Genomic DNA, 24,993 nt, shown 5'->3' with positions numbered 1-24,993 from the left:
TGAAAGAGTTTTGGTTGGTGGCTGCCAGGACCTGGAGGAGAGGGAGTGTGGAACATTAAACTGTTTAATGACCGTAGTGTTTTACTTTTGAGTGAGGTAAACATTTGGTAACTAGATTGTGTGCATGTGCTTTAATGCTACTAAGTTGTTTACTTTAAAATTGTTACTTTAACGTTATATGGATTTCATATTAGAAAATTATGTTTTAAAATATAATCTGCCAAAAAGAATATCCTACTACCACATAAGTTCCCTAGTGAGTTCTTTCAGATATTAAAGAAGAATTAATACCTCCCTTCAACCTCTCTCAGAAAATAGAACTAAGGGAACTCTTTAACTCATTTTGAGACATTTCTGTCATACCAATGTCAGACAAACACAAAGACAAAACCTATAGGTCAGTGTGCCTTATGATTATAAATGCCAAAAACCTTAATAAAGTACAAGTAAACTAAGTGTAGCAACACATTAATATTAATATATAATATTTCTATTAGCTCATACATTTATTTTATTGATTTTAATTTTTGTAATGGGTATGAGGTAAAGGCCCAACTGCATTCTTTTCTAAGTTGCTCTGCAGTTGTTAAAGGACCATCTGTTGAAGACATTATTCTTTGATAATTGAATGGTCTTGGCAATCTTCTAAGAATCCATTAGCCAGAGATGTATGGGAGTATTTCTGGACTCTCATTTTATTACTTTGAACTATATGTCAATCCTTATGCAAATAACATGCTGCTTAGATTACTATAATTTTGTTGTAAGGTTTGAAAAAAGGAAGTGTCATCTAAATTTGTTTTTCAGGATTGTTTACGCTATTCATGGTCCTTTGCAATTTTGTATCTATTTTAGGATGAGCTTTTCCATTTTTGGGAAAGAGACAGTTGAGATTTCAATGAGGATTGCATTAAATCTGTATATCACTTTAAGGACTGACATATTGCTAAATTATGCTTTCCAGTAAATGAACACAGGATGTCTTTCCACTTGTTTAGTTTTTTTAAATTTCTTTCAACAAAGTTTTGTAGAAGCAAATTTATAAGCTTCCCATCTACTTGAATAAATGTACCCTATTTTATTCTTCATGCTAATACTGCAAATGGAATTGTTCCCTTATTTTCTTTTTTGCATTGTACATTGCCAGTGTATAAAAATACAACTGATTTTTGTTTTGCATATGCTCTGAAACTCGAATTTCTTCAAAGATCTGTTAGTTTTTTATACAGATTCTTTAGGACTTTCTACATGTAAGACCAGGTAAGAATAGACAGTTTTATTTCTTCCATTCCAATTGTATTCTTTTTCTTGCCTGATTGTTCTGGCTACAACTTCTAGCACAAAGCTAAATATAAGTGGCATCCTAGTTTTATTTGTGGTAATAAAGAGACAACAGACTTTTCCCATTAAGTATGTTAGCTGTTTATTTCAAAAATGCCTTTCATCCTGTTGAGGAAATTCCATTCTATTCCTAGTTTGTAGAACTTTGTGTATCATGAAAGGGTATGGATTTTGGCTAATGGTTAACCTGAAACAAATTATAATGTGGTTATTTTCCTTTGTACCATTAATGTGGTGTATAAAATTAATTTACATATGTTGAACCACCTTTGCAATTCTGGAAAAAATCCCATTTTGCTCATAGGGCATAATCCTTTTAATGTGTTGCTACATTTGGTTTACTTGTACTTTATTATGGTTTTTGGCATTTATAATCATAAGGTACACTGACCTATACGTCCTCAAGTTCATTTGGCAACAGAGAAATAACAAAAACTACAAGCAATACTAATATTCACCCTCTAGAATGTCTAGAATAAAACGGAGTTAGGATGCCAAATATTGGTGAGTATTGTGCTAACAAATATCTTCCATAGAGTAATGGTGGAAGTATAATTGGTGAGTCATGTGGGAAGACCTTTTAATGATATGTTTTAAAGCCGAACATGCACATATCCTGTCATTCCAAAATTTCACTTCTATGTATATGACCACAAAGATAGGTACGTATATGTTCACCTAAAGCCATGTGTTAACTACAAAAAAAAAAAAAAAGCCATGTGTTAATGTCTATAGCATTACTATTGACAATAGCTCTAAACTGGAGAACATGCAAATGTCTATCAATAGATTAGATATGTTAATTTTGGTGGTGTTTCCTTTTAGTGGGTTATGATAATAAAAAATAATGAATTGTGACTATGTCATGCATGTATCCCACATTCTTTTCAGCAAAGCAGCAGAATGTATTAACAAAAAGTCAGGATAGTGGTTCCTCTGGGTGAAAATATAATTACAGTAGAATACATGCCACTTTAGTGATACTGGAAATGTTTTCTTCCTTAAGGTTGTTAAATTAGTCTTTAAATATACATATAATTTATACTGTCTTCTGTGTATCATAGTTTGTAATGTAATTTTTAAAACTACATTAAAATAAAATACCAATTACTGAGGATCCTCCCCAGAATGTACTCTATATTCTTAAATCAGCTCCAAAGTGGAATCATTATTTCTTTTTTGATGAACACCTATGAAGCACTTCAAGCATATGGTCACCATTTTCCTTATTTTTTGATTAAATTAGTTGCACTGATAGGCATAAGCTATTTAACCATTGACAAACTACTTTTTTCTCCTTAATCATTGTTTCATGTTTGTAAGTATATATATATATTGATGAACACTAATGATTTAAATATGAATCAAATGTGATAATACCTCCCTGCTCAGTGGGGAGCCTGCTTCTCCTTCTCCCTCTGCTGCTCCCCCTGCTCATGCTCTTTCTCTCACTAATAAACAAATATGACAATACAATAGATGTTCTCTGTTTTATGTGAATGTGAAAGTGTACAACAGGGAAAATACTGAGTGTGGACACTAGTATTAGTACAAGAAAATTGAAAAAATAGTACAAGTCATTGTAGAAGTACTGTAAATTACAGTGAGTCTTGCAAATCACTTAACCATTCATTACTTGTTACCATGCAGGAAAAAAATCATATTTGGTCCATATTCACTTCAGTTGATATGTGCAGTCTTCTCTGTCTGTTGCTTATATAATTGTTAAAAATTCCTTAGTATCTAGATTGTTTAGATTATTTTCTTCCCACAGTGGTGAGATTTTAAAAGTAGTCTAGAAATTTGGTTAGATCTACCTTCTTTGTCAGTAAGAGAAGAAATTTATTAGCAAGTGCAAGTTAATTTTTAGCAATAGGAAAAATCGTCAAGTTTGATGGTATAATGGAATTCAATAATTAGGAAAAGGAAGCATTTTAGGGTATGCTGTAATAAGTAAGTACTGTGATGTATAAATGTTGGACAAAAGTAGTTTTTAGAGTGAAATATGAAAGGTTTAAAAAGTTGAAATTAGGGATCCCTGGGTGGCGCAGCGGGGGATCCCTGGGTGGCGCAGCGGTTTGGCGCCTGCCTTTGGCCCAGGGCGCGATCCTGGAGACTCGGGATCGAATCCCACGTCGGGCTCCCGGTGCATGGAGCCTGCTTCTCCCTCTGCCTGTGTCTCTGCCTCTCTCTCTCTCTCTCTCTCTATGTGACTATCATAAATAAATAAAATTAAAAAAAAAGTTGAAATTAAAAAGCAAGCCCTATCCTCTACTTATTGAGACACTTTATTGCAACTCTTGATCTTTGGGTTGTGAATTTGAGCCCCATATTGGGCATAGAGGTTACATAAACAAACAAAAGTAATGTAGTCCTTTAAAAAAAAAAAAAGGAAGGAATAAAAAGAAGTTCAAAAGAAAAATTTGCTTTACCCAAGAAGGAATTTTAGTTTGAGAATCTAAAAAACATATCTAATGTCCTCCCTTTAAACTTTAAGATGCCAATTTGATTAATTCCTCAGATAAAGATAATAGCTTTGAAAGAATAAAGTATCAAAAAATTGACAATGGTAATAATAAAAACTTGTGAAATTGAGGTGTTTCCATTTTTTAAATGGCACTGTAAGGATTTTGTGAATCCACTCTCCAGTGAAACAAATATAACTGGTGAAGATGAGCAAAATTTACAACAGTTTAACACTTCTTGAAATTCTAATGGCATACAGCAAATGAAAAAATTTTGAGAATTGTACAAAAACTGAATAAAAACAAGACTATGGCATTTGAACCACCACTCAGTCCTCCCATCTCAATTCACGAAGACGGTCACCGCTCCAAGTATTTGCTATGAGGAATACAGGGATCCCTCTTTTTCGCTAACAGTTGAGGTCTATAGTCCAGAATGGAGTGATGTCACAATTTCTTATCCCCACAGCTCGGTTTTATAGAGGCTCAATTTCAGGTAATTGTAGCTGATAGGAAGAGGACTTCTGTTCTCCCAACCCAGACAAATACTGCAGAAGCTCTTCCTCATGTCTGATATGCTCAGAATACTGAGCCTCTTCTCCTCACCCCAGGTTATTTGGACCATTGAAGTACCATACCAGGTGAAGCAAGTTGAGAAGAACAAGCTAATCCTTATAAATTTGGGCTGTTACTTTGAGGAAAGGTAGTCACTGTTCCCTCTCCCCCACTCCCTGCCACACACAGCCTAGTGGACCTGGATGATAAATTGCTGAGTAGAACAGGCAGAACAGGAGAATAGGGAGTTCTTTTATTTAAAAGAGCATGAGGGGATCCCTGGGTGGCGCAGCGGTTTAGCGCCTGCCTTTGGCCCAGGGCGCAATCCTGGAGACCCAGGATCGAATCCCACGTCGGGCTCCCGGTGCATGGAGCCTGCTTCTCCCTCTGCCTATGTCTTCTGCCTCTCTCTCTCTGTGACTATCATAAATAAATAAAAATTAAAAAAAAAAAAAAGAGCATGAGGATGTTCAAGCCTATGGGCAGTCTCAAAAAATGATAATTCAGTGGTAAGTAATTAGCTGGAAGTTTAATGAGAGCAACCTGCTAAGCTGTAGGCTAGCTAATTTCCCACGGAACCATGTGTGAAGAGTTAAGAACAGCATTCTTATAGTAAGAACAAAGACTGGCATCATAAACTGCCCCTGCAAATGGCTCGAGTTTAATTGGATTAGGATATACACTAAGATATGCCCCCAGAGCATTGTTACAAACAATAGGAAAATTAACTTACAATTAGTGTAGGCTAGCAGCTCAATATGTTCAAGAATAGAGAGAAATTGTGCACTGTCATCCTAGGATAATGGGCATTTCCAGGGCTGTGCTCTCTGAGGAGCAATATCATAGGCTCCCATCATATCATGGGAGAAATAGACTTCACTAAAAGTCCAGTCAATCACTAAACATATTAAAAATTTGAACAGTAAATACCAGTCCTGGATTAATTTTATGGTTAACTATCCAGTATTGCTACCATGTATCATTTATAATGCCTACTTTTGAGCTGAGAAAAAAAACTTGAGACATGCAAAGAAAAGGATGTGGCCATGTAGCAAGAGGTTGGCAACAGAACCCACATTTAAATCTGTTTTATCAGGGGCTCCCTGGGTGGCTCAGAGATTTGGCACCTGCCTTTGGCCCAGGGTGTGATCCTAGAGTCCCAGGATTGAGTCCCACATTGGGTTCCCCGCATGGAGCCTGCTTCTCCCTCTGCCTGTGTCTCTGCCTCTCTCTCTGTGTCTCTCATGAATAAATAAATAAAATATTAAAAAATAAATCTGATTTATCAGATAAATATTTTAAATCAACTGTTACAGACATGTTCAAAGAACTAGAGGAAACCGTGCTTTAAAAGGTACAGGTATGAAGACAGTGTCTCATCAAATAGTATCAATAAATAAGTAGGGATTCTAGAAAAGAGCCATAAGGACAATCTGGAGTTGAAAAGTATAAACAAATAGAAAAAAATCACTTGTGAGTTTCAACAGTAATATGAATGGTCAGAATAAATAGTCAATGGGCTTGAACACAGATTGACAGACATACAGTTTAAAGAATACAGAAAGAAGGAAGAGCAGTCTCATAGAAATGTGGGATGCCATTGTGCATACCAACATATATATTATGCTGCTGCTAGAAATAGAGGGGAAAATATGGTTAGAAATGACATTTGAAGAAGTAATGCCTGAAAACTTCCAATTTTTTTTAAAGATTTTATTTATTTATGGAAGATGCAGAGAGCAAGAGACAGAGACACAGGCAGAGGGAGAAGCAAGCTCCATGCAGGGAGCCCGATGTGGGACTCGATCCTGGGACCCCGGGATCATGCCCTGGGCCGAAGGCAGACGCTCAACTGCTGGGCCACCCAGGCGTCCCAAAACTTCCAATTTTTTATGAAAAATATTAGCCTAAACATTCAAAGGAAATAATATTTTGAGACAAATGAAAACAAAACATGCCAAAAATTATAGGCTGCAGCTCCGAGAGAAGATTATAACAATAAATTCCTACATTAATAAAAAAGATCTCAACCTAACTCTACACCTTAAGAAATTAGACAAAGAGCAAACTAATGAGTTCAAAGAAGGAAGAATGTAATAAAGAGCAGATATAAATAAAATAGAGACTACAAAGACAACAGAAAAAATAATAAAACTAAGCTTTTTTAAAAAAGAGAAAATTGGAATACTAGATATTCTAACCAAGAAAAAAGAAAGGACTCGTTAATAAACAAAAGAGACATTACAACTGATACCACAAAAGTACAAAGGACCGTAAGTGGCTACTATGACAATTATATGCTAACAAATTGGATAACCTAGAAAAATGTATAAATTAATTCTGTTTTTGGTCTGAAGGTATCACTAGTATAGAACTGTAAATGAGCAAAAATAGAAAATCTCAGAGAATCCTTATCTTTCTGGTCAGTTGATTGGCTATTGGGCACTTGTAAGCTGAGGCATACAGGAAAAATTCTTATTCACATTTATTCTCCACATCTCTCTCTATCTCTCCCTTCTGGCCTCCTCCTCCCGGATTTTCCCTAAGAACAGTTAGAGTTTCGGAAGTGCATCATGGTGATGGCTGAGGCACTGAAGTCTGCAGGAGGAAAAGCCATCTTTATTGGAGCAACTTGCAAAAGGGTACCCTGTAAATAGAAGAGTCCATAGAATTCCTGTTAATTCTCTTTATTTTGTTGCTTTTCCCAAAGGTTACTCCAATTGTGCAGATCTGCATTGCAACAAAAGTGGCTTAATATCCAGGGAAAGCATGTATCTAGTCTACTTTGGAGTGAGAAAAGGATGCCCCTTGGAGCTGGAGAATAGGGTAATTTTAGAGATGAGAGAGCTGGGGCACCTGGGTGGCTCAGTGGTTGAGCATCTGCCTTTTGCTCAGGGCGTGACCCCGGGGTCCTGGGATCAAGTCCCACATCAGAATCCCCACAGGGAGTCTGCTTCTCTCAGCCTATGTCTCTGCCTGCCTCTCTCTTTCTCTCTCTCAAGAATAAATAAATAAAATATTTTAAAAAATACAGATGAGAGAGCAAAAAAGGGATCTCCTTATTTTGTATAGGAACTGAGGCAGTTTGAGTTCATCTTCATTGTGAAGCTGAAGCTTCACATAATAGCCCAAATTAAACCTAGAAATAGCTTTGAGAATTTACAATTTGAAGCCCCACCCATGTTACAGATGAAACTCAGAATCATATGTGAGGTAGACCCAGATGATCATAGTAAGGACTGAAAACTAGATATTGGAAGCACATCTCATAAAAGGGGAAATAGAAGTTGTGCTCTGATCCTAACTGAATTGATTGCCTTTTTAAAAAGGCATTCACACATATTGTCCAGGAGAACTTTAAAGAGGTCAGATTCTTACAGTGTAATATGCAAAATGCCCCACAATCCAAAAATACAAAGAACCAGGGAAATAATGACTTAGAAGTGACAATGAATAGATGCCAGACACAGGATATTACAGATTTTGGAATTACAGAGATTTTAAAGCAGCCATTAGTACTATAATCCATGGTATGTCAGTACTCTCAAGATGAATTAAAAAGAGAACTTTTTGGCCTAGAAAATAAAACTTAAAAAGAACCAGATAGAATTTATTAAACTGAAAAATACAATGTTTAAAATTCATTATAAAAGGTGAATGAGTGGGGCACCTGGGTGTTTTAGTTGGTCATGATCCCAGGGTCCTGGGATTGAGCCCCATGTTGGGCTTCCTGCTCAGTGGGGAGCCTGCTTCTTCCTCTCACTCTGCCTGCTGCTCCCCCCTACTTGTGCTCTCTGTCAAATGAATAAAATCTTTTAAAAATAAAAAAAAATAGTGAATGAGTTCAATAGCAGATTTAAGGTGACAGATGATCAGTGAACCTAGAAATTAGAAACTATCAAATCTGAAAAACATTTTGAAAAAAATTAGGGTTTCAAGGATCCATGTGACAGTTTCAAAAGGTTCAACATTTGTGTAATTGGAGTTCTAAAAGGATAGGAGAAAGAGATGGGCACAGAAAAAAATATTCAGGGAAAGAATTTCTAAAATTCAATTAAAGACAAATGTACATATTCAAGAAGACTTGTGACCTTGAAGAGAACCCAAATGCATACCAGTACACAATGTAATCAAACTGATGAAAGTGAATGATGAAACAATCTTGAAAGTTCCTACCAAAATTCACTGTATTACGTATAGGATAACAGTAATTTTTTAAAAAAATATTTTCTTTATTTATTCATGAGAGACACAGAAGCAGAGATACGGGCAGAAGGAGGAGAAGCAGGCTCCCTACAGGAGCCCGATGCGGAACTCAATCCCAGAACTCCAGGACCACATCCTGAGCTGAAGGCAGATGCTCAACCACTGAGCTACTCAGGCGTCCCAACAGTAATTTTGAATGACTGTATTTCTTATCAGATACTATAGAGTCCAAAAGACGGGACATTTCTAAGGTGCTAAAGGTAAAAAATTAATCCAGAATTCCATAACAAGCAAAAATATCCTTTAAAAAGAATTCAAGATAAAGTTTTTCTCAGATGAAGGAAAAACTAGAGATATTTTTCATCATGGAAATGCTCTAAAAGAAATAATAATGAATATTCTTCAGATAATGATATCAAAGAGAAACTTGGTACTTCAGGGATAAAGTTTGAGCAACAGTAGTGGTAGATATCTGGACAAACAGGATAATTTTTTCTACTAATTCCTTTTATATGTGCCTGACTCTTGGAAATAAAATTACAATGTTATCTGGAGGGAGATTTCAATATATTTAGATGTAAAATGTATGAAAATTATCACATAATATAGGTGTTCTGAGATAACTTTAGCAGTGAGCAGGTTTTTTTAGTTTGTTTTTTACAGTGTCCAAGTAATGTTTTCTTCTGGGACAGAAGTTGGAATGTGTGAAACCTCTTAAAACATATAGATTACCCATTTTGGGAGAAGAGCCCAACAAGCCTTGTCAGATGGCATTAGTATTTTTAAGAAAGCAGAAAACCTGGCCCCTGGGTTATCTCATCTTTGCTTAAAACTGTTGCAGCTTTTTGGGAACCTTTATTTCCTGCTCCCCCATCTGAAGCAAAGCTTCAGGGAAAGCTGACTCAATGGGGTGCTTAAGTCACTAAGATTCCCTAATCTAGTCCCTGTAAGACAGTCAGGTCAGCTTCAACTCATTGGCCAGGATTGTTTGGAATGATAGAATTGCCCTAAGGTTCCAAATTGGAGGCAAACGCAAAGCCTCTGCAATCACTAATACATCCTGTGGTACCTGGATTAGTCCCTTGGGCCTATTGGAAAAGTCAATATATGGAGAAGCCAAAATATTCAGGTTTCCTAAACTTGAGATTCCTCACCTGATGCAAATCTATTACATGTGCAGCAGAATCTATATAGACCACTTCTCTTTGCCCTCTTGGAATGTGGTGGGAGGCTTGAAGAACAGTGTAGACTCCTCATGAAATCAATGTGAAGATGCTTGTGCTTCTGTGTCATGAATAATAAAATCTTTTGTCACTGATGCATGATTCTGTCTTCTGCCAGAATTCATAAAACTGTGTCAAGCTTACTTTTAGCTTGCATGTATGGCAAAATCATAGTTCACAGTTTATGACACGGGAGATGGTAATAGGACATATGTGGTTCTAAGATTTGTAGGTTTTATTTAAGGTAGTAATATATTAATGTTTAGTACACAGGAAAATATTAGGTGTATGTATTGTAATCCTTAGAGAAACCTCTCAAAAAATATGAAGACATACTAAAACATTTATTAAAGTAGGATACTACAAAATATTCAAATAATCCAAAAGAATAGAAGAAAAATGAAATATTAGAGAGTGGAGAGATAAATAATAAAAGAATGAATATGTAGCAACCAAATAAATACATTCAAGGGCACCTGGGTGGCTCAGTTAAGCGTGTACCTTCAGCTCAGGTCATGATCCAGGGTCCTGGGATTGAGCCCCAAGTCTGGCTCCCTGTTCAGCCAGGAGCCTGCTTCTCTTTCTCCCTCTACCATTCCCCCTGCTTGTGTGCTCATGTGCTCTATCTCTCTGTCAAATAAATAAAATCTTAAAAAAAAAACCCAACCAAATACATTCATTTTACATGGTCTAGAACTTTTGGCTCAAGATTAGTGGAATAGATGCATTATGATATTTGCCAAAAATAACCTGGACATTACATATAAAAGATGTATAAAAAGACTGAAAAAGAAATGAATGTAGGGGTGCTTGGTTGGCTCAGTCAGTAGAACACACAATTTGTCATCTCACAGTCATGAGTTCGAGCCCCACGTTGGGTGTGGAGCCTACTTAAAACAAATGTAAATAAATTGTAAGTTAAGAAAGAATGAAGAAGAAACGAATGGACGTCAGCAAGAGATAGATGAGACCCAAGAAAAAACTAAATGGTGAGTTGCCTATTTTTGTTTTTCTTTTTCCTAATATATCTCAGGTTAAGTGCTAGGGAATCTGGCAAATAGATCTAAACAAAAATCAAAACAGAGAACCCTAAGAAAAGGGTTCTCTCTAGACAGTGTCAACCCATCAAATAAGAACTTTTAGATAGGGGCAGCCCCGGTGGCTCAGTGGTTTTGCACTGCCTTCAGCCCAAGGTGTGATCCTGGAGACCCAGGATCAAGTCCCACTTCAGGCTCCCTGCATGGAGCCTGCTTCTCCCTCTTCCTGTGTCTCTGCCTCTCTCTCTCTCTCTCTCTCTGTCTCTCATGAATAAATAAATAACATTTTTTAAAGAACTTTTAGATAATATTACCCTGTTCCATCCAAACTTCAGGATAAAAATCAATCATTCCACACCCCCACAGTAAAGGGTGGGTGGATATCTAGCATTGCCGAGCTAGAATGAGCCTCTCATACCCCCTCAACCAGTGTCAAGATGGTATCAGAGAAAACCCACTGGACAACAAAGTCTTTACTTCACAGTGGCAACACTAACCCCATCACAGCATAAGAGGAGGCCTTGCAGACATCTTGCGTTTATACTCACATCCAGCAATAATGAAGAGCTCTTCCCGCTCCTTGTTGGTTGTCAGATGAAGCCACGTACTTCGATGAAGCTATCCGGCCCTCATTAAGATGCACCCAACTTGGTATCTGTGGATGACATGTGTTGAGGAGTGTTAATTAAAATATGCTGTTCTCTCATACCTACATATGACCAGCAGTAATGAGCTTTCTCTCACTCTTGGAGTTTAAAGAATGCCAAAGAGAGAACCTATCCTTCACTTCTACCTGGTACTTAGATGCTAGAATCTCCCTCCCTCACCAGAGTTGTCTCAGCGGAGGTCTATAAGAAGAGAAGATTCAAATGAACTCCAGAGTCTCACATACCCAAAATGTCTAGTATAGGATTAAATCACCCATTATTATCACAAACCAGGGGAATTTCAACTTTGAGACAAGACGATAAATAGCTGCCGTTAGAGACGAAACAGATGTTGGAATCTGATGAGAATTTTAAAGTAGCTCTTATCAGAATAATAAAACAAGCAATTACAAACATTTGAAACAAAATACCTGAAAGTCTCAGGAAAGAGGATATGCAGAAACAAATGTTTAATTTCAAAACTGAAAAATATAATCGGTAACTAAATGGAATGGAGATGGCAGAGAAAAGAGTGAACTTAATATATAAAACAGTTGAAATTATTTTTTTTAACAGTTGAAATTATTAAGACTGAGCAACAGAAAGCAAACAGACTAAAAAAAAAAAATGGAGAAAACCTCAGTGATCTTTGAGACCGTAACAAAGAGGTCCATGTTGTTGTCATTGGGGTTGTAAAAGGGAGGGAAGAAAGTGGGTGAGTCCAAAATGTGTTTGACAAAATAATGACCAAAGATTCCCCCAGTTTTTGAAAATACATAAACCTATGGATTTACTTACTGAAACCTAATCCTTAGAATCCCAAAGAAATTTGTTCTGAGGCACATTAATAAAGCTTTGAAAACAATAGATAATCATGAAAGTGGCCAGAGGGGGACATTACTTGTGCATTACTTGTAGGAAAAAAAATGCAAATGACAGATTTGTCATCAAACTGTGGAGGCCAGAATGAGGTTGTATTACAAAATAATCAATATATATAACAGTTAAATTTTATGCATCAAACACCAGACAATATCAAACACCAGAGGTCCAGAATACAGAAAGTAATAACAGATAAAAAAATAATAAAATTAACAAATAGAATTGATAAGTACACTTCTTACAATAGTGGATAGAATTAGGAAATTAATAAAGAGACCTGATCAAAACTATGAATTACCTTGATTTAATTGACATGTACAGAACATCCATTCAGTAATACCAAAGTAAACTTTCTTTTCAAATGCACATAGGCCATGTAGAGAATAGGTTATATTTTGGGCCACGAAGTCTCAACATGTTGAAAAGAATTTTAATCATATAGAGTATTTTATGACCACAGCAGTATCAAAGTAGAAATATATAACTGAAAGGTAACAGGAAATTATTTTTAAGGATTTATGTATATATTTGAGAGACAGAGTGTATGCATGCACTCTGTGAGGAGTGAGGAGATGGGCAGAGAAAGAGAGAGGGAGAGAGAATCCAGAAGCAGATTCTCCACTTAGTGCAGAGCCAGACATGGGGCTCTATCCCAGGACCCTGAGATCATGACCTGAGCTGAAACCAAGAGTTGACTGCTTAACTGACTGAGCCACCCAGGCAGCCAGGTAACAGGAAAATTTTTAAACATTTGGAGACAAACCAACATATTTTTAAATAAGCAATTATTAAAAATAAAAAATTAAAAAATTAAAAAATTAAAATAAATAAGCAATTATTCAAAGATGGTGTCTTAACAGAAATAAAAACATGAAAATTAATTACATTTAAAATATAGGGGATCCCTGGGTGCCGCAGCAGGTTAGCGCCTGCCTTTGGCCCAGGGCTCGATCCTGGAGACCCAGGATCGAATCCCACATCGGGCTCTCAGTGTATGGAGCCTGCTTCTCCTTCTGCCTGTGTCTCTGCCTCTCTCTCTCTCTCTCTCTCTGTGACTATCATAAATAAATAAAAATTAAAAAAAATAAATAAAATAAAATATAAATTATGTGAGACACAGCCCAATCAGTACTGAGAGAAATTTATATCACTGAATACTTAGAAAATACAAAAACTTCGAATCAGTAAATGAAAACACCTTAAGGAACTGGGAAAGGAATAGCAAACTAAATCCAAAGCAAGAAAAATGAAGAAAATGAAAAGAAGACCAGATATCAAAATTAAATGAATCAAATGAAACAATGGAAAAAATGAACCATAAAGCTGTTTCTTTGAAAAGATTAATGAAATTCACAAACCTACCAAGATTAGCAAAAAAGTGAAGCCACAAATCCTCAATAACACAAGTGAAATGGGATATAACAATAAACCATAAAGACCTTAAAGGGCTAATAAAAGGAAACTATGAATAATCATCATGCTTGGATTAGACATGTTAAAATGGGCCAATCTCTCAACACTAATTATCATAAGTTACAAAAGAAATAAAATGAGTACCCAATAACAACTTAGTAAATTAGATTTATAATTTAAAAACTCCTGGGAGGGGCACTTGGGTGGTTCAGTCAGTTAAGCATCTGACTCAGGTCATGATCCCAGGGCCCTGGGATGGAGCCCCACATCCGCAGCCGACTCCTTGCTCAGCGGGAGCATCTACTGCTCCCCCTGCTTGTGCTCTCTTGCTCTGTCAAATAACTAAATCTCAATAAATAAATAAATACTCCTGAGGAAAAAAAATCTCCAGGCCCATTTTGTTTTACTAGATAATTAACCAAATATTTAAAGAATTATCACCAATGTGTATGTGATCTCTTCCACAAAATAGAAAAAACACTTCCTAGCTCATTTTGTAAGGCTAGTGGTATTGTTATACCAAAGGGAAAGGCAGTTAAAAATTATTAAACTGGGATGTCTGGGTGGCTCAGCAGTTGAGCCACTGCCTTTGGCTAAGGGCGTGATCAGGCTCCCTGATTGGAGCCTGCTTCTCTCTCTGCCTTTCCCTCTCATTCTGTGTCTCTCATGAATAAACAAATAAAATCTTTTTTAAAATGATTAAACTACAGATTACTATCTCTTAAATATAGATGTGGAATTTCTTAAGAAATAGACAATTTGAAAAAGCCCTTATTTATTAAAGAAATTAAATCAATAAATAACCTTCCCAAAAGAAAACCAGAAGGTCCAGATGGTTTCACTGGGGAAACCTATCAACCATTCAAGGGAGAAGTTATACCTATACTCTACAATCTCTTCTAGAAAATAGAAACTGTAAAAATACTTCCTAACTCATACAATGATATCATCATTCCATATACCAAAACAAGATAAAGACATTATTAAGGAAACTACAAACCTCTATCTCTCATGAATATAATGCAAATATTCCCAACAAAATATTAGCATATCAAATTCAACAATGCATAAAAATGTTATGCCACAACCATTTAAGATCTTATTCATGTGAGATGGTTTCAACATTCAAAAATCAATTTCTGTAATTCACAATAGGCTAAAGAAGTCATAGATGATCATATCAACAGATACAGAAAAATCATTTCACAAAATCTAAAACCCATTCATGATAAAAAAAAATATCAGTACACTAAAAATAGAGTATAATGTACTCAACTTTATCAAGAACTTCTAGAAAAAAACCTACAGGCAATATTATATTTAATGATGAAAAATACCAATTTTCTGCTAAGATCAGGAATAAGCAAGGGTATTTCATCTCTTCACTTTTTAAAAATATGCTGGGAGTCCTAACTCAAACAATAGTACAAGAAAAGGATATAATAGTTATGCAGATTAGCTGTCTTTTTCTTAATTTTTTTTTCAGATTAGCTGTCTTTGTCAGAGATGACATAACTATGTAGAAGTTTCAAAGTAACAAAAAAATCCCAGAACTAATAAGTGATTATAGCAAGGTTGCATGATACAAAGTTAAAAGTCAATATTTAAAAGTCAAATGCTTTTATGTATCAGCAATAAACAAGTAGAATTTGAAGTTAAAAACAATATCATTTATATTAACACACACACACTGATGTGAAATAATTAGGTCTGCAAAAATCTACTAAAATAAGTTACAAACCAATGATGAATGAAATAAAAGAATTAAATAAGTAAATAGATATTTGATGTTGGATAGGAAGACTTAATATTGCCAAGTTGTCAGTTCTTCCGAACTTGGTCTATGGATTCAATGCAATTAAAAATCTCAGCAATGGGTCTCTTGAACATGGTGCCAGATCTGCAGACGGCTGTTCTCTCCTGGAGCTGAGCCCGGCCCACACAGAAGCAACTATGTCTAAGGGATCTGCAGTTGGGATTGATCTTGGCACCACCTACTCTTGTGTGCGAAAATCACCGAATGATTGATCGGTTATGCTGCGAAGAATCAAGTTGTGATGAACCCCACCAACACGGTTTTCGATGCCAAACACCTGATTGGATGGAGATATGATGATACTGTTGTCCAATCTGATATGAAGCATTGGCCCTTCATGGTGGTGAATGATGCTGGCAGGCCTAAGGTCCAAGTAGAATACAAGGGGGAGACAAAAAGTTTCTATCCAGAGGAGGTGTCTTCAATGTTTTGTTTTGACAAAGATGAAGGAAATTGCAGAGGCCTACCTTGGGAAGACTGTTACCAATGCAGTTGTCACAACACCTGCATACTTCAATGACTCAGCATCAGGCTACCAAAGATGCTGGAACTATTGCTGGTCTCAATGTACTTCAAATCATCAATGAGCCAACTGCTGCTGCTATTGCTTATGGCTTAGACAAGAAGGTTGGAGCTGAAAGGAACGTGTTGATCTTTGATTTAGAGTGGCACTTTTGATGTGTCAATCCTTACTATTGAAGATGGGATCTTTGAGGTCAAGTCCACAGCTGGAGACATCCACTTAGGTGGAGAAGACTTTGACAACTGAATAGTCAACCGTTTTATTGCAGAACTCAAGTGCAAACACAAGAAGGGCATCAGCGAAAACAAGAGGGTAGTCTGTCGTCTTCGTATGGCTTGCGAACATGCTAAGCGTACACTTTCTTCCAGCACCCAGGCCAGTATTGAGATTGATTCTCTGTATGAAGGAATTGACCTCTATACCTCTGTTACTTGTGCCCGGTTTGAAGAATTAAATGCTGACCTGTTCCATGGCACCCTGGACCCTGTAGAGAAAGCTCTTTAGGATGCCAAGCTAGACAAGTCTCAGATCCATGATATTGTCCTGGTGGGTGGTTCTACCTGTATCCCCAAGATTCAGAAACTTCTGCAAGATTTCTTCAATGGAAAGGAACTGAATAAGAACATCAACCCTGATGAGGCTGTTGCTTATGGTGCAGCTGTCCAGGCAGCCATTCTTTCTGGTGACAAATCTGAAAATGTTCAAGATTTGCTTCTATTGGATGTCACCCCACTTTCTCTTGGCATTGAAACTGCTGGAGGAGTCATGACTGTGCTCATCAAGCATAATACTACCATTCCTACCAAACAGACACAAACATTTACTACCTACTCTGACAACCAGCCTGGTGTGCTTATTCAGGTCTATGAAGGTGAGCGTGCTATGACCAAGGATAACAACCTACTTGGCAAGTTTGAACTCACAGGCATACCTCCTGCCCCTCATGGCATTCCTCAGATTGAATTCACTTTTGATATTGATGCTAATGGTATCCTCAATGTGTCTGCTGTGGATAAAAGCTCAGGGAAAGAGAACAAGATTACTATTCCTAATGACAAGGGCCGCTTGAGCAAGGAAGACATTGAGCGCATGGTCCAGGAAGCTGAGAAGTACAAAGCTGAAGATGAGAAGCAGTGAGACAAGGTGTCTTCCAAGAATTCACTTAAGTCTTATGCATTCAACATGAAAGCAACTGTTGAAGATGAGAAACTTCAGGGCAAAATCAATGATGAAGACAAACAGAAGATTATTGACAAGTGCAATGAAATAATCAACTGGCTCTATAAGAACCAGACTGCAGTGAAGGAAGAATTTGAACATCAGCAGAAAGAGCTGGAGAAAGTCTGCAACCCCATCATTATGAAGCTATACCAGAGTGCAGGAGGCATACCAGGAGGAATGCCTGGAGGCTTTCCTGGTGGTGGAGCTCCTTCCTCTGGTGGTGCCTCCTCTAGGCCTACCATTGAAGAGGTTGATTAAGCCAACCTGATGACAGATATAACATTGTTCCACACATTTGAAGGACCCAAATTTGTAGCAAATTCCATGGCAGTTTTAAAGTCAAGCTGCTATAGTAAATATACTGGGCATTCTTGATACTTGAATATGGAATATGTGCACAGGGAAAGGAAATACAACATTGCACTTTATAAGCACTGTATTGTTAAGTGGAAAATGCAATATCTTAAATAAAACTGTAACTGGGAAACGAACTAGGGGTGGTAGAAGGGGAGGAGGGCGGGGGGTGGGAGTGAATGGGTGACGGGCACTGGGTATTATTCTGTATGTTAGTAAATTGAACACCAATAAAAAAAAAATAATTAAATAAAACTGTATTTAAAATTGGCAAAAAAAATCTCAGCAATTATTTTGTGGATATTGACAAACTAATTCTAAGTTTATATGGAGAAGCAAAAGACAAAACTACCAACACAAATATTGAAGGCAAAGAGCAACGTCAGAGAACTGAAGATAGTCATCTACTACTACTACTATTACTACTACTACTACTACTACTACTACTACTACGCTGCAGCAATTAAGACAGTGTGGTTTTGGCCAAAACAAAAGAAAACAAAAAAAAACAGATCAATATGATAGCATAAATAGTCCAGTAATATAGCTGCATAAATATAGGTAACTAATCCTTGACAAAGGAGCAACGACAATACAATGCAGCAAAGATCCTACCTTCAACAAGTGCTGCTGGAACAGTTGGGACTTACACAATGTGAAAAAAATGAATGTAGACACAAACCTTACACCTTATACAAAAACTAACTTATTGATCATAGACCTAAATGTAAAATGCAAAATTATAAGACTCCTAGAAGGTAGGATAGGAGAAAACCTAAATGACCTTGGATATGGCAGTGACTTTTTTTGGTACAACACCAAAGGCACAATCCATGAAAAAAATCATTGAAAAGCTAGATTTCATTACAATTAAAAACATGTGTTCTGCAAAAGACAATGCCAAGAGAGTAGGAAGACAACCCAGAAACTGGCTTTGCAAGACACTGGTAAAAGACACTGAAAATATTTGCAAGACACTGACATCTGATAAAAGACTATTAGCCAAAATATACAGCAATAAGAATGGAATCTGATTTTAAAATGAGCCAAAGAGGGGATCCCTGCATGGCTCAGCGGTTTAGTGCCCACCTTCATGCCCAAGGCATGATCCTGGAGTCCCAGGATCGAGTCCCACATCAGGCTCCCTGCTTGGAGCCTGCTTCTCCCTCTGCCTGTTTCTGCCTCTCTCTCTCTCTCTCTGTCTCTCATGAAAGAAAGAAAGAAAGAAAGAAAGAAAGAAAGAAAGAAAGAAAGAAAGAGAAAGAAAGAAACTTTTTAAAAAATAAAATGGGCCAAAGAATTTAACTTACATCTCACCAAAGAAGATACACAGATGGTAAATATGCACATGAAAGACATTCCACATTATATGCTATCAGAGAAATGCAAATTAAAACAAGGAGATACCACTACACACCTAATAGATTGATCAAAATCCAGAACACAACTCCAAATTTTCTTGAGGGTCTGTAGTAATAGGAGCTCTTATACATTGCTGGTGGGATTACACAATGGTTTAGCCAGCCACTTCAGAAGATACTTCAGCAGCTTCTTACAAAAGTAAACATACTCTTGCCTTATGACCCACCAGTTGTGCTTGTTATTTACCCATTGGAATTAAAAATTTATGTCCACAGACACATGTGCAAATGTATGTTTGTAGCAGCTGTATTCATAATTGCCCAAACTTGGAAGCACCTGCTATGTCCCTCAGTAGGAAAGAAAATGTAACTCAAATGGCTTAAACAATTTATTAAAAGATTTATATAGTGCATGTTATCAGTCTACCTGATTTTAAGACTTTGAATTGTCACCATTATCAGGTCGGCATGGTTTTGATGAGGGGAAAGAGACATATCAATGAAACAGAATAGAGAACCCAAAAATGGGCCCACAGAAATATACCTATTTTGGACTTGCTTTGGACAAATTTCTTTTCTTTTTTTTTAAATTTATTTATTTATGATAGTCACACACACACACAGAGAGAGAGAGAGAGAGAGAGAGAGAGAGAGAAAGGCAGAGACACAGGCAGAGGGAGAAGCAGGCTCCATGCACCGGGAGCCTGACGTGGGATTCGATCCCGGGTCTCCAGGATCACGCCCTGGGCCAAAGGCAGGAGCTAAACCGCTGCGCCACCCAGGGATCCCTGGACAAATTTCTAAAAGCGGTTCAATAGAATAAAGATGGTATTTTCAATAGTAGGTTCTGGATCAATTAAATATAAATAAAATAAACCTTGGCCTAAGCCTCATATATCTTCTACCCAAATTAACTCAAAATTGATCATAAGCTTAAATATTCAAAACAATAAAACTTTTAGATCTAATGATAGGTGAAAATATATGATCTAGTGCTTGGCAAGGTATTCTTAATCATGAAAACAAAAGCACAATCCATTAAAGAAAATTAATTGATAAGTTGGATTACGTCTTTTATGCTTTTACTCTGCATAGTTTCCTATGAAGAAAATGGAAAGACAGTCTGCATTTTCAGAAAAAATATTCACAAAACACTAATATGTTACTGGACTTGTGCCTAAAATACATAAATGACCTTTAAACTCAACAATCAAAATGCAAACCATATAGTTAGAAATTGGGGCAAAAGACATGTAAAAGCATTTTACTGATAAGGCTAGAGAAATGTTACTAAGGACATGGAAAGATACTGAAAATTGTTAGCAATTAGGGAAATCTGAACTAATACCATGATGACATAAAATTACATACTTGTTACAAAAGTTAAAATATATAAAATTAACCATACAAAATTCTGATGAAGATGTGGAGAAACTGTCACTCATACATCTCTGATAGGTATATCACATTGTATATCCACTCTTTAGAAACCACTTTAGAAGTTTCTTTTAAAACTGAACACACAGTAATACTCAATAATTGCAGTCATGGGTTTTTATCTTAGAGAAATGAAAAGTACCTACCCAAAAGCCTATATTTAAATATTTACAACAGTTTTATTTGGAATAGTCACAAACAAGTCAATTTACATTTCCTTCAACAGGTGAATGGTTAAAATTTTGTGGTACATCCATACCATGGAATACTACTCAGCAATAAAAAGAATGAAATATTGACATACACCAAAAATTGGATATTTCTCAGGGGTAGTCTAATGAAGGAAACACTTGTTTCAAACGCTCACATATGCATGATTACTTAATAAAATTATTCAGATGGAAACATTATTGTCATCTGTTAGGTATGGCAGAGGGTATTGGTGAGCGTGATTATAAAGGAGTAGCACGAGGGATATATTTGCAATAATGGGATAGTTCTGAATTTAGATTGCTGTGGTGGCTACACCAATCTCCATATGAAATAAAATAGCATGGAATTATACACAAACTTTGTATTAATATTGATTTTCTGGATTTGATATTGTACTATAGTTATGCTAAAATTTTAACTGTGGGGAAAATTAGATGAGAGGTATGAGTAACTTTCAATACTGTCTTTGCAATATTATGTGTCTGCATGATTATTTAAATATAACTTGTTAAAAATATAAATCACCCAGAAGAAAAAGAATACTCACTTTAAATAGAATAACAAAGTTATGTTACAAGTAATAGGAAGATAAATTATAAACCTTGTGAACATGAATCAAAAGAAGGATGGCATGACAAGACTTGAGAACAGAGAAAATTACTTATGTTATTCCTAAATTTGGTTGCAGCTAACTGCAGGTTTTCAACATACATGAAACAAAAAATCAAAATAGAAATAGATCCAAAATTATTCTAGGAGACTTTAACTATACTTTCATTATTCATTAATTTATTATCTTTTTTTTCATATGTTGTCTCATTTTTCTTTATTAAAACATATAGACAGAAAATATAATGGATGTGGAAGTCTGAACACTATCAATCAACTTGACTTAAATGACATTTATGGAATACTCCATTCCACAACAGTAGATCGCAGATTCATTCACTTGAAACATTCAGCAGTATTCACCATATGCCTGACCAAAAGAAAATCTGATCAAATGTAATATAGTCACAGAAAGCATTATTTGTGGCAATAATGGAATTAAAGTAGAAATCAATAACAGAAACATCTAATAATTACCACAACATTTGGAAAGTAACCAATCAACCAAAAGCTGATTGGTTTAAGAAATTTCAGTGCAAATTAGAAAATATTTTGTACTGAATGAAAAGGAAATATATCAAAACTGGGATGTTTCTAACATAGAACTTGGAGATTTTTAACATTGAGTGCTTATATTGGAATTACAGAAAGGTTTTAAATCAATTGAAACTTTCCTTTGAAAAAGCTAGAAAAAACAAAATGATGGCAAACAACAGTAATGAATAATAAATATGAGAACAAAGACCAAGAAGTTGGGAAGTGGGAAACACTGAAGGGAAATTGGTAAAAGCATTAAGTTTTTAAAATCATTAATTTGATAAGCTACCAGCCAAAATCTGCAAGAAAAGAGACAATACAAAATTATTCTAATTAGGAGTAAAAGAGGAGACATTACTAATACCCCAAAAATATTTAAAAATATTAAAACACTATTACAACGCTCCAAAGAACAGAAAATCTAAATAAGTCCATATTAATGAAAGCACTTAAATTTATAGTTAAATAACCTTTCAGCTTCAAAATTCTGGTGGAAAGTCAATGACCTAAATTAGGTGAGAGACATAGTGTGTCCATGGATTGGAAGACTCAGTGTAGTAAGGATGCCAGTTTTCCCCAATTTGATCAGTAGAATTAACAGTATTCTAAACACAATCTCAGAAGTTAGTACAGTGCCCTCCTACTAAGTTGTGTTCGATAAATATTTTTGTATGATTCAGTGATGAAATCAATGACAAAATGAAAATACAGGGCAGCCTGGGTGGCTCAGTGGTTCAGCGCCGCCTTCGGCCCAGGGCCTGATCCTGGAAACCTGGGATGGAGTCCCATGTCAGGCTCCCTGCATGGGGCCTGCTTCTCCCTCTGCCTGTGTCTCTGCCTCTCTCTGTCTCTGTGTTTCTCATGAATGAATAAATAAATAAATAAAATCTTTTTTAAAAAAGAAAATACATTATAAGTAAACCTTTTATGTAGAACCTATTTTTAAGTTTGAGCTTTTCATTGTACATCAGTTTTTCATTTGTTGAATTAATATGTGAGATTTTAGTTTTTAAAAAATTCAGTGCAGGGTATCATATGATTATAAAATATATTTAATTGTATTCAGTATCATGACCTAATACCATACATGTTTCATACATATATTTTAAAATGTTATATATTCTATTATACATTTTCTTATTTGTTTACCAGAATGTTTTTTTATTTCTCCATGTTCCCATTGCAGATGTATTTTTTAAATGGAGGATAGATGAGAAGTAATATGTAGTGACTACCATGAGATTAATTTATGTGTTTTGGGGACTTTTGCTAAACTCCATAATTTTGCTGCCTCAGCATCCATTTTGTATGGCCAAGAGTCTGCAGGAACCTTGACTGACACTAGTCCTCCCAAGAATGCATGCCCTAGATAACAGCGCATAGAGTTACAACTAAATATAAGTTCCTGATATGACTACCTCAACTGCCCTTTTGATAAGTGTTCTCCCCATCTTCCAGAGCCTTCCCCTTGTGCACCTTATATAACACCTCCAAGAAACTGACCAAAACCCTGCTCTTTTTGTTTTGCATTGCCTAATCTGGCTGTAGCCTGAGAACCCCAAAGCACTCTACCTGAAGATCCTAATAAAGGCATGTGCCCCAGCTCCTTCCCTGCTGTCTCTGCCTGCACCCTTCCTTGAACTCTCCTGTGTGGCCCCTTGAGGATGCTATGTACCTCCACCAGGACCTGTGAATAACAAAGTTATCTATTTTACTTCCCCTGGCAGTCTTTTGTTGAGCTGTGAATCACCATTTGACAACCTGCAGTTCTTAACAAATGTTAATTTAACAAAGTTACAGCAGGCTTCAACTTGACTGGGCTAAGTGATGCCCATATAGCTGTTAAAACATTTTTTTCTGAGTGTGTCTGTGAGAGTGTAACCAGAAGAGATTAATATTTGAATGAGTAGGCTACATAATATCTTACAACTCTGTGGATGGGCACCATCCAATCTGTTCAGGGAGTGAATAGAACAGAAAGGCAAAGGAATGCTATGCTCTAACTTTGAAACCAATAATACATTATATGTTAATGAATTTAATTTAAATAATAATAATAATAAAGGCAAAGGAATTCTCTCTCCTTCTCAGACATTTGAGCTCCTGGTTCCCAGGCTTCAGATTCCAGGACTTCTACCAGCACCTCTTGCCCCTCCCCTAGGCTTTCAATCTTGACTAAGAGTTAAACCATTGTTTCCCCTAGTTCCCACAACTTCAGACTCAGACTGAATTATACCACCAGATTTTCCATTTGTCCAGTTGACAGACAGCATTCATAACCACATGAACCAAATCCTATAATAAATCTTCTCTCAGGGAGTCTGGGTGGCTCAGTTGGTTAAGCATCCCACTCTTGATTTTGACTCAGGTCATGATCTCAGGGTCGTAGGATTGAGACCCACGTCCAGCTGTGTGTTCAGTGCAGAGTCTGCTTGTCCCTCTCCCTCTGGTCCTCCTTTTACTCTCTCAAGTAAATAAATAAAATCTTAAAAAATAAGTCTTTTACACATTTGTATATATATGTCTGTGTGTACATAAGTATGTATATAACACATAAAGTTGTGTGTATATATGTAACAGAAACAGAACACTGTTTCTCTGGAGAACCCTGACTAATACAACAACTCTATGGGTGTGTAACTCGAAGTAGTAAGAAACAACACTTACAAATTTAAATCTCAGGGCTTAGAATGCTCAAATTAATTTTGGAAGACTGACTTTTAACAATTAGATTAAAATCCTCATTTCTATTTCATAATATTGTCAAATGTTAACTTTAAAAGTCTTGATTTTGGCTCTGGTTATGAGATTGATCCTTGCATTGGGCTCTGCACCAGGTGTGGAGCCCGCTTAAGATTCTTTTCCTCCCTTTTGCCCCTTCCCCCTCTAAAAAATGAACAAGAAAGGTTTACCAGTAAAGCAGTTATACCCTACTCTGGAAAATTTATTTTTAAGAACCATTATAACTGCTTATCAGTACTTTTTTAATTTTGAAAAATTCCATTTATTTTTTCATGAGACACACACAGAGGCAGAGACATAGGCAGAAGAAGAAGCAGGCTCCACGCAGGGAGCCCGATGTGGGACTCGATCCCAGGACTCCAGGATCACGCCCTGAGCCGAAGGCAGATGCTCAACCCTGAGCCACCCAGG

At 36.4% G+C, this 24,993-nt stretch overlaps 1 long non-coding RNA gene and 1 pseudogene across 3 annotated transcripts in view; both read left to right on the top strand.

Annotated features, from left to right (window-relative positions):
* LOC140627956 (uncharacterized) overlaps nucleotides 1–24,993 on the top strand; it is a 185,491-nt gene that overhangs the window by 94,530 nt on the left and 65,968 nt on the right. The window lies entirely within an intron of this gene.
* Nucleotides 15,173–17,820, top strand: LOC140627954 (heat shock cognate 71 kDa protein-like; annotated as a pseudogene).

The sequence above is a fragment of the Canis lupus genome, chromosome X, assembly GCF_048164855.1.
Source record: "Canis lupus baileyi chromosome X, mCanLup2.hap1, whole genome shotgun sequence".
Classification (NCBI taxonomy): Eukaryota; Metazoa; Chordata; class Mammalia; order Carnivora; family Canidae; genus Canis; species Canis lupus.
The sequence above is the reverse complement of the archived record's forward strand: the minus strand, read 5'-3'. Positions and strand labels throughout refer to the sequence as shown.